This window comes from Centrocercus urophasianus, unplaced genomic scaffold, assembly GCF_019232065.1.
Source record: "Centrocercus urophasianus isolate 14NV4802_14NV808 unplaced genomic scaffold, USGS_Curo_1.0 seq_59, whole genome shotgun sequence".
Taxonomy (NCBI): domain Eukaryota; kingdom Metazoa; phylum Chordata; class Aves; order Galliformes; family Phasianidae; genus Centrocercus; species Centrocercus urophasianus.
In genome coordinates, this window is record NW_024885188.1 from 619204 (window position 1) to 635688 (window position 16485).

A 16485-nucleotide genomic window follows, 5' to 3' on the forward strand; every position below is an offset into this window, starting at 1 on the left:
GAGAACTGCTTTGGCAGGGGGTTGGACTTGATGATCTCTGGAGGTCCCTTACAACCCCTATGATTCTGTGGTTCTGTGACCTGCCTGGTGTCCAGGAGCAGCTCCTGGCTGAGCCGGGCAGCCCCGAAAGAGGGGCGCTGATCCCATGGATCGAGGCGTGTTGGAGCCTGGCAGTCAGGCATGCGCCTTTGGTTCTTGCTTTGCTCAAATCATCAGCAGCTGAACCCGAAGTCATTCGTCGCTCCAGAAACAGCGGCGGAGGCACAAAGAAACGCACTTCATCCCGCCCTGAACACCGCCGCGCACCCCGCTATGCGCTTTCCTGGCGGCTCGGATGCGGCCCGTGCTCGCCGCTCTCCAGGAAGGCCCGCACGGAGCGGGGCGGCGCGGGCTCGGCCTCGCCGCTGTCCCCCGCGTACCCGCCCTCCTCCTCCCGTAGCCCCGGCCGGGGCCCGGAAGCGGAGCGCGCGCACGATGACAGGCATCGGCGCGGGCAGCCGGGCCGGGGCCATCCGGGACGCGCGCGGTAATGACACAACGACGGCGCGACCGCGGAGCGAAAGGACCCCGCGAGCGGCACCAGCCCCATTCTTCGGCACGACCAATGGCGGCGCGGAGGAGGCGGGGCCGAGCGCGGGCTCTCCGCCAATGGTGGCCGTGGGGCCCCGGCGATGGCGCCGGCGGAGCCGCGGGGCTCCGTGTGGGGAAAGCGGCGCTCCACCGCCCCGCGTCCCCGCTGTCGCCGCCCGCGCCGTGCCTCGGGGACGCCGGGCGCTCACGGGAAGGCGGCGCTGGGGCCCGTCCGTCCCCGGTCGGCACCAAGCCGTCCTCCGCAGTCGGCTAACCCTGGGAACGCGCCGTTTCTCTGTTTGCCGCTCTGTGCGTTCGTCGATTAAACGTTTCCCGTTCGTTTCTCGGCGCTTCTGCCCGCGGTCGTTTCTTCAGCTCCGGTAACCCCCCCCCCCCCACCCTCCGTGTCCGTGCCCACCACCGGGTAAGGACGGGGCGGCGCAAACGGCCGTGACGTAGCACTGCGAGCGCTGGCCCCGTTCCTCCCCCGCATCCCCTCCCCTCCTCGGCACCACGTGGAAATGCTTGGGGTGGGATTCCGGGAGAGCTGGGGCGGCTCAGCCTGCAGACGAGGAGGCTCGGGGCGATCCCGGGCGCGGCCATCGGTCCGTGCAGGGAGGCGGAGTGGACGGAGCCGGGCTGTGCCCGGCGGTGCCGAGCAGCGGGACCGGAGGCACTGGGCACACGCTGCAGCGCAGCAGGTTTGTCACCACTGAGCCCCCCGCTCGGGTCAGCGCCGTTGGATATTTTTGCCAGTGATCATGATGCAGGAGATGAGTGCATCCTTGTGAAATCCAACGGGCATCCTAAGGGACGAGGTGCTGCTGGCATCCTGAGCTTTTTAAGGGGCAGTAGGGAAAACTGGAGGGCTCAGGGCAGTAGCTGGGGGCTCTTGAAGGGGCTTTGAGGTGCTGTGGGTTCAGAATTGTTGGTAGAGCAACAAAGTGCTCAGTGACTGTCTGAAGAAACTTCTGTGCCGCAAAAGGCTACTCAGAAGTGCAGAGTCAGTTTAGGACAAGTAAACAATCCTTTGAGCTTACTGGCACCACGTCAGGTTTCCTTCCCTGGTGTTGTGCATCATTTCTGGAACTGCAGAGAAAAGGGGAAGGGGTATCTCATGCTGCTCGACTGTGGGTGTCCCTGTCTGCACAAGGTGCCCTGGCTTCCCTTGCACTTGCCAGCCATCTCATTGATGGAGAGCTGCCCAGGCAAATAAAAATGGCCTTACTTGGATACTGAATCAATCACTGCTAACTGTAACAAGGTTGAGACAGTCAGCTCAAATAGAGACAGCTCTGTGTAAGTGTTGACAGCCTGGAACTAAGTCTTGTGGCTTGTGCTTTGTGTCAGCATAAAAGCTGGTATTTAGAATGTCCATATAGCTTGAAATTTTATAAAGCTTGTGAAAGAAGATCTCTTGATTTCTTATGGTAACTTAAAATCAGAACATTCGGAATATCATAGGAGTGCATATCATCAGGATATGCCACAGAGGGCTTATCTTTTATGCTTGGATAGACAGTCTTTTCCCGCAAAATGTTTTACATGGGAGGATGTCTCTGCCTGCTGAGGCTCTCCTCTTCCATGAAACTCTTATCTGTGAGCCTGTAGACATGTCAGTATTTCCACTGACATAACGCAGCAGCAGCCATTTGTTGCTTAATCTTGTGCTTTGTTGCTTTTTTTTAATTTATTTTTTTATTTTTTTTATTGCAAATGTGGTGCTATTTTCCTATTTTGATTTTGAGAAAAGGTATTGCCTGGGTCTGGTTCACTCTGGTCTGCCCAGTCAGATTTGGACTCAGGATTAAGTCATTTTATATGGAAGTTTTGTACTTTTGCCCATGATTGCTGCAGAAGAGATTTAAATTACTGAATTAGTGGTGGAGAATTTTCTTCCGTTATCCCCTTCTCAAGCCATCATACTGCTGTACCTGAGCTCTGTTCCATGGCCAGGATCTGTATGCAGTCTGCTGCAGTGTGGTGCTGCAGTGGAAAGGTTGCTTTCTGTGTTAGAAATTGAGTGTGAGCACTGAAAGATTTGAGTTTGCAAGCTTGATTTATGCAGCTTCAGTTACTCAACCTTTTTCTCATGCTACTTATATACTAATGTGAAGAAAAAAATGTATTTTTAAGTGTTTCACTGCTTGGTAGAAAAGGTAGAAGATCTGAATTTATTAGCATTTTTTGTAATAAATCTTGCACTCTGTGCTCTGCACATCATGGTTTAGAGTGAACCCATACAGAATTTAGTCCGTTCACTTCAAAAGAAATTGTGGTCTCAGTAGAATGTAGTACTGCATTGACAGCTTTTGTTGACAAGTGTTCTGACAAGTCCTGCTCGTGAACTGGCGCGGGTCAGTTTCAGCATGTCAGGTTTCAGTAGGCCTGCAATTGTGAGAATTTCCAAGATTCTCACAGCCTTGGAAATATGTCTTGTGAGTCAACTGGTTTCTGGTCACAGCACAGAAGATACGTTGTAAACCCAGTAGGGATACACAGAGATTCCATAGCAAGAACCAGTGGTGAGTTAAAAGATGCCCAAAAAGCCACGGAATGAACTGAAGGCACTTTGGCGTCACTGCCATCTGCAGTGTGCCTTAGCAGCAGGTGAGGCAAGTGGAAGGCCCTGGCTTCATGAAACCTCTTGTCATCTATGGACAGTGTGTTAGCTCTCACTTTCACTTCTCTTACCATTGCAGGTAGTTACTGAACAGCTACGTCATTTATCAGTTTTCCAAGATGAAAATATTTGGCTCACAATCTTTAGGCCAATACCCAACTAAAAGTGGATGAAGAGGCGATCTCAGGTGTCACTGACTGTATTTTATTTCGTTACCCATCTCTGTTGGTTGCAGAATTAGCTTTAGTTAGCACGGCACCCAACTTGTTTGCATGACCTAGCTGTCACAATATTTTCATTTTCACTTCATAGTTAATGCACAAACGCTGCCTTTAGAGCCTGCTGGAATGTGCCTGAGAAATATTTTTGTACCTTTTTAAGTATTAGCTGACAGACAGCTAAACAGCCAACTCTGGCAAATAACCAGCAGCTGCCATTGAATCTTCAAGCATTATTCTTTAGCACCACTCAGATTCTAGACTCTAGTGGGGCTGAGAGTATTTGAACTAATTTAATAAAGTAATGATTTAAACAATTTAAAAGGAAAGTTCTGAAGTGTCTTAAAGAAAATCTAGAAAAGCTAATTACAGTAATGTGCAAGCTTTAAAACTGAAGTCCCTTATACTTCCTGTCACTGTGTGCATTGCGTTGTTCTGTAGAGCCAGGCTTCTGTCATGTCTGTTTATTTTCCAGGAAAAAAAGAAAAAAGAAAAGATCAGTATTTTAAAGCATGTTTTAAGTTTGACATGGATTTCAAAAATGAACATAGGGAGCTTGTCATGTATTTGATTTATTTCATAACGATTCCCTAAACCGGAATGTACTGTAATGGTAAGTGACGTGTACATCCTTACAGTAGCAAGCAAGTAATAGAGACAGTGCACAGCTCCAAATATTCTATTGCTATACTGACCTAACGGCTGATGTGTGCAGTGTTGCTGATATCTGATTAGCAGTCTGGGAACTTTAAGAAATACTTTCTCACTTTCTCTAAAGGAAAGTGTTCACCTGGGGATGAAATAAAAATTTGATCCTTCCCACCCTCACAGTAAGAACAAACGTAAGCATTTTCCAAATGAATTGTTTCTGAATAAAAGGTTGGAAAATTTGTTCTCAGCTTCTGTGCCTTATTAATGCATACAGAGCTTCACATCTCTAATTCCTTAGCAGTGTGTGCTGTGCAAATAAAAGCCCAGAGTCCAGAGGATGTGTAAGGAGCTCAGAAATCTGCACTCCCTGTGCAGTGCAGTCTGGCAAAATAAACTTCTGGCATTCGCTGTTCAGAAGTGCAGTGTGCCTGAAGCAAAGTCCTGGCAATTCACTTCTATTCAGCGAAGGATTCTTCTCCTACTTGAATAATTTGAAACATTTTAGAGTTGTGGGACACTTTTGAAAAAGGAAGGTCTTTAATATTGATATTCATGCCTATTTAGATTATCGATTTTCCATCCCAGCTCAGCTATTGGTGGTTATGCCTGAGTAAGCCATAAAAATCAGGTCTTTACTGGATACATCCCATGCCAAATATTGTTGCTGCGTTTTTATTTTCTATAGGTAGGATGCCGCTGCATTTACAATGCAATCAAATGAGAACGTGACAGAGACTCTGTAAGTGGTGGATTTTGCTTCTTTTCTAAATGGTGTGTAAAAAAAAGGGTACTGTTTTTTGCTTTGTACAAAAATATTTGCTCCTTTGTACAAAAACATGGGTGTTTTCCGTCCTCTAATTCATTAAATCTTGACCTGAAAGAATAGGTGGGTATACCATTGCAGCTGTAAATCTGTACTTTCTGAAAGTCTTTCACTAGGATAGCACTGCAAAAAAGGAAAAACAGGATGCCTAGATACTTTTAATTTTTGAAGGTACAGTCAGTTTACTTATTTATTGCACTTAAGAAAAGCAAGAATGAGTGCTTTGGTCCAATGTACAGCAAGGAAGTGCTCACATGTGCTGTCGGTACACATACCTCTCATATCACTGCAGCTTCATCTATCTTCCACATTTTAGTAGGTACCATCTTTTAAGGGGGGGAATACTGTTGGAAGTGATCCTACTTTGGTGGTTTCTGGGCTCCTCTTGCTGAATCCAGTTAGCCTGAATGAAGGATATGGAGTGGCAGCATTGCTGGGTGAACGCTACCGTTACTGAGAGCAGAAGAGTGATTCTGTTTGTTGATGTGCCTTTGGTCACTGAGCACCGTGAGAGCATTCTGAGTATTTGTGTTTGTAGTTCAGATGGCAAGTAGCCTAAAGACTGCTTGTGCACAAGTGGCTCAGAGCACATCAGTGCCATCTGCATTGTAACACATTACCTCTGATTTTAAGCCTGAAAGTTCCTTCCAGTATTAAGGCCCAGGAAACTCATTAGCCATCTGACCTGGGACAAATCTGCCTTTTGTTTCTCATTACAATCATGTTTTTTCTTTGTGAAATTCCTTGGAACTGCTATTATCATATACACAAGACATACACAAGACAGACTTCTGCACAGTGTGGTGTATTGTAATGAATGTTTCTTTATTCTTTGTCAAATCTGGAAGGTGGTGCTTAGGCAGATTTCCCTATACCTCATTAAAAATAAGCCTGCTAAAGGAATAGATGAGAAAAGAATTGAAAGGATATGTTTTGGTGTGGTAGTGGGTTTTTCTGTTTGGTTTGTTTTGTTGTTGTTTTCTGAAAAATGTCAGGGAGCAGATTTTCGTATTTTGAAGAATTTCAGAGATGTCTCTTCATTACAGAAGGCCTTCTGACCAGCTGCATCTTATCAACTGCAAAGCAGCTGGATAGATTTGAGGTTCATGTTATGCTGAGCAATTTGTTCATGGTAAATTGATCTACTGGGGTTATTTAATCTGGCTGAGTCAGCCATCTTTATAGATGCAATATGCTGAGCACAGCTTGCAGCTCTCTCCTTTAGCTGTGTGTGTTTGCAAGGCTTTGTCCCCAGCAGAAATAGCACTTTTGCTGGGAGCTGTTTTGCTACAGGACCAAACATCTTGCAGGACTGGTGATGTTTACTAGATACGCTTCCTAAAGAATAAGGATAGGCCAGAATTTTAGAGGGTAAGAATTGCAGAAGAAGCATGGCTGATAAACGGAAGCTTTGTAGGTGATTGAGGTCTCAGGGTGCAATAAGCATTAAAAGAAACTAGGGATGACTTTTTTTCACTTAGAAGGTGGTGAGGTACTGGAGCAGGCTGCCTGGAGAAGCTCTGGGTGCCTCTGGTCCTGATCATCCTGATCTAATGGGTGGCCCGTAGAGGGGGGATTGGAAGTGAGTGGTCTTTAAGTTCCTTTCCAATTCAAGCCATTCTATGATTCAATGATTTTCAATGTCAGAATTCATGCAGTTAGTACTTGCCTATGTGAAAACAGAGTCCGCACCCTTTCAACAGAGAAGAGACCTTTTTGTCTGAGAACTAGTGGAATTAGGGGGATAATTTTAAAAAATCCTGTTTGAAATCATACTTTGGGACACTCCTCACTTTGCCCTCACTTTCTAGAGCATTTCTGAGCAAACTGAGTACTTCTCCCCCATTTCTGCTGCTGCTTTCAATAGCTCAGGAAGCTAGCACTCTCTTTCCTGGCAAGGGAGGGATGTAGGACTGACTCAGTTTCTGTGCAGGACGCTGAGAATGAAGATGCTCTGTAGATGATCGTTAGTAATGTAAGGCTGTCCTCTTCCTGGCAAAGCCATTGGCACTGAGTCTGCTAGGAGTGAAGCAGCACTGCAGTGCCAGGCAGAGCTCCCATTCCCTTCTTCCCTCCCCACCATCATGTGCTCCTCAACAAATTTTCCACTGTTTACTTAGAAATCCATAAAACAAGAGACTGAGGCTGGAGAAGCTCCATCTGGGGAAGTCAAGGTGGAGGAAACCCCTGCTGCTGCTGTTGTGGGAAAGGAGGCCATCCCTGCTGAGCCAGATGAGCCAACAGAGCAGGCTGCGGTGAGTGATCTGTCCCCCATGTCCATCTCCCAGCCTCATCTGGGCCATCTCTCATCACAGTGAGTGTGCCTGCTGTATTTCAGCCATCCCCTCCGTTCCTCATCATGGCTGGTTTTGTCAGCGTCCAGCTGTGTCACAGCATGCCTCTCCAGCAACATTTGCTCCTGTTGGTCCCAAAATGTCATTCCTTTTAAGACTGGCATTTTAGCTGGAAGTTCACCTGCATGGTCTTACAGGCAGTCAGAGGTCAGTGCAGAGCATCGACAAAAGGTTTTCAGATATGCAGATACTGTAGCCTTGCATGGATCTTTCTGTGGAGCTGATTGTGTTTCACATTCCTGCTAGGGGCAATGGCTCAGGCACTACAAGCCTGATTGTGACATTTATTAACATAGGGGAACAGCATTAGGAAAGCGTACAAACAGAAGTGAAGAGTGGCTTGGAAATGGTCTGAAGCTCTACTCAACCAGTGTCAGGTTGGTTGTGTGCTGGTGGTGTTGGACCACTGCAGAAGCCACTCATGATACCGCGCAAACTGTCTGCAGCAGAAGTCTCTGGAGTACAGCTGTAGTTTAAAGGACTTCTCAAGGACAGAGAGATGATTTTGCCTGGATAGTTGCAACTGTGTCACTGGATTAAAAACTGGTATCAAATGTGAATGAAATGAAAAGGCAGGCTGAGCTTTAGTTGCAGTACCTGCCTGGTTATCATTTCTCCCTTGCTCCTATCTTCCTAACAGGGTAAAAAGAATTTGTTGTAGATGGGAATGGGGACAGTTTTCTGCGTGCTGTTCTGGAGAGCTTTGAGAGAGAGGAGGATGATCCTTGTCTAATCCTTCCTATTTGCTCTGGATTCCTACCTGTGAGAGCAGCATCGTAATGGTAGAGGAAAGCAATGCCAATGTGTTCCCTAGAATTATGAATTGGACTTGATTCTAATTAAATCATAAATATTGAGTGTGTTTAATTTTAATTTACTCCTTGTTCATGTCTATAGCAAACCCTAGAGCGAGTGACCTCAGCATCATCTTCTTCTTATAACAGACACAAAGGCCCCATGGTCTGCAGAGATCAGGCTTTTCCCCATGCATGTTTTCTTTTGAGTTGATCTAAATCACTGTAATAACTTGTCCACTCTATAGCAAAGCAAACAATGAAACTGCCTATCTGAAGCACGTTGTTCCAACAGACTGTTGTCAAAAATCCTCCACGGTTAGGCAGAGTAAATGTGATGGTTTGGAATAAAGAAGAAAAAAAGGATGGTGAGTAGAGGAAGGATGGGACATCAGTCATTGGTCAGGAGGTCTCTTCTGGTACTCACTCTACTGAGTGGCAGTAAGTAAAGTGAAGAACAGATATCAGAGAAGCTTAAAAGGTTGTTTCTGTTTGATTTGAGTTTGTTTTTTCTGTAAGGATTTCAGGAAGGAAAGAAAAATTGTGACGGAAATATTTTTTTCTAAAAGGAAGCCAACTGCTTTTCTTGTATGAAGATAAAGCTCCAAAATCTTCATTGTCTGAGTGCTAATTAGATGGCAGGCTGGGGTGCAGCACCACTCATCCATTCACTGGCTCTGTCCTGTGACCTGTTTTGCTGCCTCACCATCACTGAGGCATTCTCAGCCCGTGTTCTTTCATGCTCCAAATGGCTGCAGAGCTGTTGGAGAGGAAGACAGTGAGAGATGGGCAAGTGAGTGGCAATCCAGGAGGAAGTCATAGGCATTAAATAGAAGTCAGACAGTTCTGACTGGGTTTATTTTCATTTTCTGTTACCTTTAGAATACAAAGTTGTCTTTACCAATTTGGAAGAGATGTCTAGGCAAATGAGCTCCGTGTTGATTTCTTAAAAATTCAGAAGTAGAATTATTCATTTGGCTCTGAGGGGCAATGATTCCAGGAATTGCTTTCCAGGACTTGCAAAGGAGAGTCTTGAACATCAGGATTAACAACAGCCGTGATCAAAGCTGAGGACATTTCACTGAGATGCAGAATATGAAAGCATGTCATTTCTCAGCAGCAGCTCAGGGTTCATTCACTTTATGAGTGATGAGTTACTTAAAAGTGGAGTGATAAAATGTTAATAATATCTTTCTGATAGGAATCTTTTATTGATTTTAGTAATTGCAAGTTTGTGGTGACAGCCCCTCATCAGCACAATTTTCTCTGTGATGAATTTACTGTCAAGCCACGTTAATTGGTAGAACGTATGGCAGTCATTAGTTGTTGCAGGAGCTTTGAGTAAATTTTCTGGTAGGGCTCTCATTTAAACTAGGAGGGGTAGTGCAGAGAACAGGGTACAATTCCCTGCTCAGGAGTTTTGGGTTCTGTTACTTACAGTTTCGTAATCAGCCTGAAGTGCATTGCCAAACACTTCATTCCAAGAGCTCATCTTAATTGCTGCATGGAATCTTATTACATGTCCTTGTTGTGATCCATCGGTGCCACAGAACAAATAAATTTCTGTTAGGTGCTGGCAGCCATTGATTCTTATTTTGGTTGCAGGGATCAAAATTTTTCACAGTGAAAGGGACAAAATCACCACGTGCTGCAGAAGAGCTGAAGCGAATGGCAAGAAGTCCTTGCGTGGACTTTTGCCCACAGAAACTGTTTTGTTTTTTCTTTCCGTAGTATGTAAAATCCAAAGGATGCAGTCTAAAATATATAGTTTATTAACCACTGATTGATTTCAATTTCAAATAATAATATCCCTCTCACCACATCAATTTTTCAAAGTCAGGCAAAGATGACAAGTGTACAGAACAAAGAGAAATCTTAGCAAGTCTTGTTATTTTGTTGTCCTATCTGTGAAATGCTGCACCCAGAGTTCACAGCATTACTCAGAGATCAGCTATTTTGACTTCCAGATGCTCCTTGGTTTGGAAAGAGCCTTTTTGTGCTTTGGGTCAGATGCTTGCCTGGACTTTAATATTCTCTCATTCCATCAGTCAGACACTCAGCTAAACACAGTGATTTTCAAAGCTTTGTGTGGGCACATATGAAACTGCCAGCTGGAAGCTCTCTCAGACACTGAATAGTGACAGAGGCCAAGAAAGAGCCTTCAGCTTAGAGATGTCTAATGATGGCTGAATCCCACCGTAGGTACAACTCGTGGCACCCAAACTGCAGACTGTATGATCTGGGAGAGCAGTGCAAAGAAGAGTGGTCAGCTGTGTCCGAAAGCTGAGCATGGAGCCAAGTACAGGTACAGCACTGGAGTATGAGGCCATTTAAAGGTAAAATATTTCTTTCAAAAATGGGGGAGAACTGATGTAGGACAGTGTTCTTCTGTTCTAAGTCAGCAGAGGCAGATTGCACTCTGTTTATGGAACTGCAGCATTACTTAGGCACTGTTTCAGTAATCCTATTTACTAGACGTTTACGCCTAGCGTGGCATAAAAATAAACATTGCACTGCCGTGCTTCCCTGCTAAAACTCAGTCATCCTTACCATCCCGACTCCTAACTAATCAAAAGATCAGTGCTGCTAACTTTACCAGTACAAAATAGTCCTTAAGAAGTAAGGGCAACTCTCCGTACCTTTCTCTTTCCCAAAAAATCTGCTTCCAGTTATGCTTGAAACGAGCCCTCATTTAAAAGTATGTGTATGAATGCATCATATTTTGAATGAGGCCCAAGCTGTAAGCATGGTTGATGGAATTCTTATGGGAAAGAGTTTCCAGGTTACTGATAGGAGAAGGGTAGGGACAAACACATTCCTGACATAGAGCAGTGCTCATTTCTGAAGGCAAATTGACTTCAAAATACAGCTTATTAAGAAATTCAGCACTTTTTAATAATACAAGTCAGAAAAGTGTTTCTGTACCAACTTGCCATTGCCATTAGACACATGGCTTTTATGAGGCAGTAGAGATATTTGTTTACCTCTCCTGTTAAAAAAAAAAAAAAGAGCAACATGCTGTAGCAAGCATGCATGCTTTGCTAGAGTAAGAAATAATTATATTTTGCAGTTGAAGCTTGTGGGATTTTTTTCTTTTTAAAACCCTCTACAGTCTGTTTTAAAATTAATGTAAAAATCAGGTCTTTGCAGCATGGTTTGGCAGCTTGAAAGAAGAATTAATCCTGTATGTATAAAAGAAAAGGTGATGTCACACTGCAGTTTTAGCAGGATAAAACTGTGAGGGGTTTGCATGGTAACGCTGCTGTCAGCAGCTGCCTTGCCCTGGCACCTGGACAGGTCTGGGTCTTATGAGGTGACTGCAGGAAGATGAGCTTAGAAAACACATGAGTGAAGTGAAGTTTGGATATAACGCAGCATCCTTTTATTAAACAAGATAACATGCAAGCATTTCAGATGAAACGTGCAGGAATTTTGGTGTGGCAGGTGTGTGGAGGCAGTGAGCTGGAGGCTGAGCACTGAGGTCTGATCACAAGTGCTGAAGATGGCGATCTGCTCTACCTGCACTCACACAGATCTGCATGACTTGTCTTCACCCTTACAGGGCTTTTGGAAAATCTGACATATGTATGTTTGCAGAGCAGCCTCAACATTTATTAGTGAAAGAGATTTCTATAAGGGGGCTTAGATTTACTTTTCCTCTGAAAAGCATCTTTAGAAATATCCTGCAGTCTGCAGGAAGCCAAGACTGAGCAGAAGAGAAAAGCACTTCCAAGTCTTCCAAATGAGACATGAACTACAGCCATCTTGACTGTTTGTTGACTTAAACTGGACCTGAACCTCTTGATCCAGGCTGAGCAATAGCCAAAACTGAATCCAAGCTCAAGCAGAAGGGATGTTGTTGGCTGAATCCCAAAATGCTACAGTAGAATTGGAAACCAGCAGGAGCACAACTGTCCCACAGAGTTTTGGAAATTGTACGTTTTTTCCTCTTCCAAACCTGGAACTCGTGCAGTTTTACAGCTTCTGTAGCAAAGGACCTTGTGTTAGATCCCATCTGTGCTGTAAGAAGTATTGTTTGGGGTGGAGAGCATCACTGTTCAGAGCAATTGATTCCTTGGACATCTTCATGGGTGCCAGATTTAGAGCCACTGACACATGTCTGCTGTTTTAAATGTCAGGCACCCACTGCATGTACAGCTGAGTGTGGACCTGGAGGAAAGTGATTCTGCACAAACTGATGAGCTTTGTGACCCACCTCTTTGAACAATCCCTTGCTGTGTGTTTCAGCCCAACGTGTGTGGAAGAAGTGTTCCAGAAAGTTTTCCTGCAAACTGGTGAGTTACAGGGGCAGCAGCAGGTTATGATGGGAACATTCTGAGTCTTGGGTGGGAGAAATTGGAGGTAGCTGGAAAACTGTAAGGTCAGCAATGTTCTGGGCTGTTGCTTAATAAAAACATTCATCCAGTATGGTGCTACTATGAGAATACTGATAGCAAAAGTACATATAATTGACATTAGCACTTCCAGTGTGGTGATCATTATGTAATTAACAGGCTTTATTTCTCATGGTTTTTTGCTGTGTTCTTGTTTTGTTCTGGTTTTGTCTTACAGCTACCTTTATTTCAGATATATAGCAGCGAGAATCTTTCCACTCCCTGTATGCTGTCCCATTTAGTTCCCACCATTCATTTCATCACATCCCATACCTGCCATTCTTCCACTGAGCTTGATTAATGCCAGTTTCTCTGCAGTCATTCCCTCAGCATGAGTAAGATGGTGACCATATTTCCTCTTTATACAGGAGAGTATCGGGGCAGGGGATAAGGAGACAACTGGAATTGCTGAGAAAGAGAGTGAGGTGCGTATGAGCAGCCTCAGGAATGTGGTTGTGCTTTAATATCTTCAAGAGGAGCATGGCAAAAATATATGTATGTCATCTGCATGTAATCAGTGTGCAGAGAATACAATATGACTGTGACCCAGCTGTGGTACCAGAACATTTCTCATGCAATGCAACATTTCTCATGTCAATGCAAGACCTACCTTAGAAACTGCCTGTTGCAGCTGTACAGATTGATAAATATTTTGGGACAGAAAACAATCAGATCCATGAACAGAAAGTGGCATAATGCTGTTTCTATTGACATTTGTGGTAAAGAGAGAATATGCTGCATAGATTCACAGTAGCTTTTACATTTCCCTTGAATTTGTTTGTCTAGCCTTCCTCTAAACAGCTTTAAAAAGGAAAAGGAATTTTGATTCATCATTTGTTTTTCCTTTCACAGCTGAAAATAATCATGCCACAAGTTCGTTTTCTAAAATATGAATCTGGCACTGACTTAGGTAAATTACAAAGCAACTGAAAAACTCAGGGACATACTTAATTTCTCTTTAGGTGGGCATGTTGAGGTAGATCAAACCCAGTTTCTATAGCTACAGGTGCTGATGCGCTGCAAATGAGAGTTGCACTGCTTCTCTAGCATTGTCTTCTCACTGCCAAGTCTGGGCCAAGAAATGCCTTGCTCTGCCCTGAGCACAAAGGCTCAGCCTTTGAAATGCATCTTTCCTCTGTTCCAAACTAGGTGCCCTTGTGAAGTAACTTCTATCTGGTCAGCTTAACCTGCTTAGAGGAGCAGTATTACTGAATGCAGAAGAGATGCTGTCAGGGATCAGGCTGTTTGCTAAGCTGATATCCTGGCTCCAGTGGAGGACTGTCCTTCTGAGGCAACTTTCATAACCAGTTCTGCAGTATTACTCCAAAAGCCTTCCAAGACTTTGCAAGCAGTTGGTGTGCTCACTAAAGCATGATAATTAGTTCTTGATCTTATATTAGATGGCTGAGCTGTGATTATGACTAACTGTCCTAAAAATTACCAGTCCTTTTCTAAATCAAGCTGTGGAGCAAGATCTTTAGCTCTGGAAAATGGGGAGAGTTCAGTGAGCTCCTCCCAGACCCCCAGCTGCAGACTCGGCTGCTCTCCTCCTCTTCATGGCCTCATTCTTGCTGCTGCTGAATCTGGGCACTGCACTGAGCTGACAGTTCTATTAGAGGATAATGCAGCCAGCTGCAGCCTGGGTAAAGAAGCATTCACTGTTACTGCAACTCAAAGCCACATGGCTCTGTTATCACAGCCTTCATTACATTGGATGGCGCTTGTTTTTTCTCCTGTGTGGCTGTGCAGATTTCAGTAACCCTTCTGCAGATAGCTGGTTTAGGATACTCTTAGTCTGTGTATTGTTATGGAAAACAGGTTTGTAGAGTTGGTTCTCAAAACGAAGACAGGAAATACCTGCAAGTACGTGGTCCATTGCAGCTAGGTGTGGGATTCTTGTTCTAATTTCAGTGGAATTGAGGCTCCCTCTTTTTAGTTTAGTTTTGTTTTTTTATCTTTATCAAAGGCATTTGATTCTAATAGTGAGATTCATTCAGCACTAGCACAAATGCTTTTGTAAAAGCCATTTTTTAATTATCTTGCTTTGGTTCTGTATTCTAAGGCATGGGAAATACCCAGTTCTGCATATGTGAACGTGCTGTGCATTCAGTGAGTTACAGCTACAGCTGTTGAGAGCATCACCCTTTCAGTGCTGACTGTTTGAGAGCTGACTCATGTAAATTAAAATTCTCCTCCACCGTAAAAGAGAATTGGCTATACAAATGCAGTAAATAGAAAATAAATGCTGATCCTAATCACAACAGGCAGCAAGATCAATGTCTGCAGCATGCTGTTAGAAGCACATGTGATGAAATCAATCTGATAGGCATTCTGTTCCCCTCCTTTCATACTGGTCTCTTCCAAGGCTTTTACAGCCACCATTTATTTGAATACTAGCCCGGGTCAAGACTGCTACATTGGCAATACTCTGTGAGACAGGTTTGCATGCCTTACAAGTCACAGGAGAAGATATCAACACTTGTCCATATCTTTTGATAATACTTCTGCTTGTGGCAGAGCATCCTTCCCTAGCAGAATTTTCAGTTCAAGCTAAAACTTCTCCAGTGGTTTCTGCAAAGCACTGGAGTATTTCCTGCTTTCAAGGACTGCAGAAGAATTTATTTACCACATCAGTTAATGTCAGCCACTGGGGGTAGATAGAGCTGAAAAATAATGACTGAAGAATGATGGTGAACAAATGCAGGCAGTTCAAGTTGAGCTCAGAGAGCTGCATTAGTCTCATTCATGGATGGAAAATCAAACTGAGGAAACAGAGCATCAGGCTATGAACTGAATTTCTGCTGAATTTAGCTTGACGCTGGTACCTAGAAAATAGCTTTTCTTTAGTGCTAAAAACTTCCTGAAGTTAATTGAATTGACAGAATGTGTTTTTTATATTTACCTTCACCATCGAGACGAATCTACAGAAAAATTAATTCAAAATTAATTCAAAATTAAATCAAAAATTAATACAAAAAATTTAATTACTGTAAACAAATACCAGTATGTACCAACACAAATGTTGGAGTGATACATAAATTACCTCTGCTGGAGGAAGGATTTAACAATGGCCTTCAGGAAGCTACTTCTCTATCCACCTTTCAATAACTGAAATAAAATGCATGCTGACTTTTCAACACAGACTAATGATAAATGATTCAGTCATATCAAATCTGCTTGGGTCTTTATTTACGTTTCTTTCTTTTTTAAAATCAGCCTAGCTATAGGCTAACATTTTCTGATACCTGATGACATCTGAATATTTCTAACCTTCATCTAGCTGTAGAGTATATTTGCTTCAGCTGACATAGCTCAAGTTGCACTTCTCTGTTCAAAAGGAGTCTAACCAATGCTCTTGAAGGCAGTCCAGGTCTAGAGATGGCAGACAGCAGCTGGAGCAAACTTGCAGCCTGTTCCCAAGAGCAGACTTTCAGTAGCACAGGGGACCTCCGGACACTCTGCCAAGCTTCAACTCACCTTGAGCCTGCAGGGAATTTCTCACAGCACACAGCTTGGAGGCAAATCAGCCCTGAGAATGCAGTCCCATAACTGTTCCAGAGAGCAGTGGAAGGAGGCCGTTGTATAGGCGTGAGAAAGAAGAGGCAGTGAGAACACATGAGCCTTGAGAAATGTTTCCTACACTAGCAATACCCATCTGAAACTCTACTGCATGTTGACAGGAAGGTTTTGTAAATGTCCCTCTCCTGCCTGTAAATCAGCTTTGTCGTACAAGCCTACCCCTGTGCTCCTACATGGTGCTTCAGGTATAGGATGGCAGCCTCCAGTGCTGCTTTCCCCCTTGGGTCAGGAGAAATCCCAGTGAAACCAAAGCCAGGGGCTGGCAGCACCTAAGGAGATCGCAGAGAACAGGATATCTCCAGCTGATATGCACAGCTCATGTCCTGAAAGATTTCTCCTTCTATCCTGCAGGTGGTGAGTGCTGCAGATGGGGCACTGGAGTGGAAGAGTGATGGTGGGAGCAGGAGCTGGTGAGGGTGCTGCTCCCACGGAACAGGAGGCTGCTGCTGGAGGTGACAAACCTCAGGGAGAAGAAAAGG

General features: G+C 44.3%; 1 long non-coding RNA gene across 11 annotated transcripts; it reads left to right on the forward strand.

Annotated features, from left to right (window-relative positions):
- Positions 1-798: 798 nt before the first annotated feature.
- LOC122169850 lies at positions 799-16479 on the forward strand. Of its 11 annotated transcripts, none has more exons than XR_006171659.1 (6): positions 799-950; positions 4748-4801; positions 7006-7140; positions 10236-12328; positions 12796-12852; positions 16358-16479. It is a non-coding gene; the product is annotated as an uncharacterized LOC122169850 (long non-coding RNA). The 11 variants fall into 11 exon arrangements; XR_006171663.1 differs by lacking the exon at positions 799-950 and adding an exon at positions 976-1271; XR_006171662.1 differs by lacking the exon at positions 799-950 and adding an exon at positions 1278-4024.
- The last annotated feature ends 6 nt before the right edge of the window (positions 16480-16485 follow it).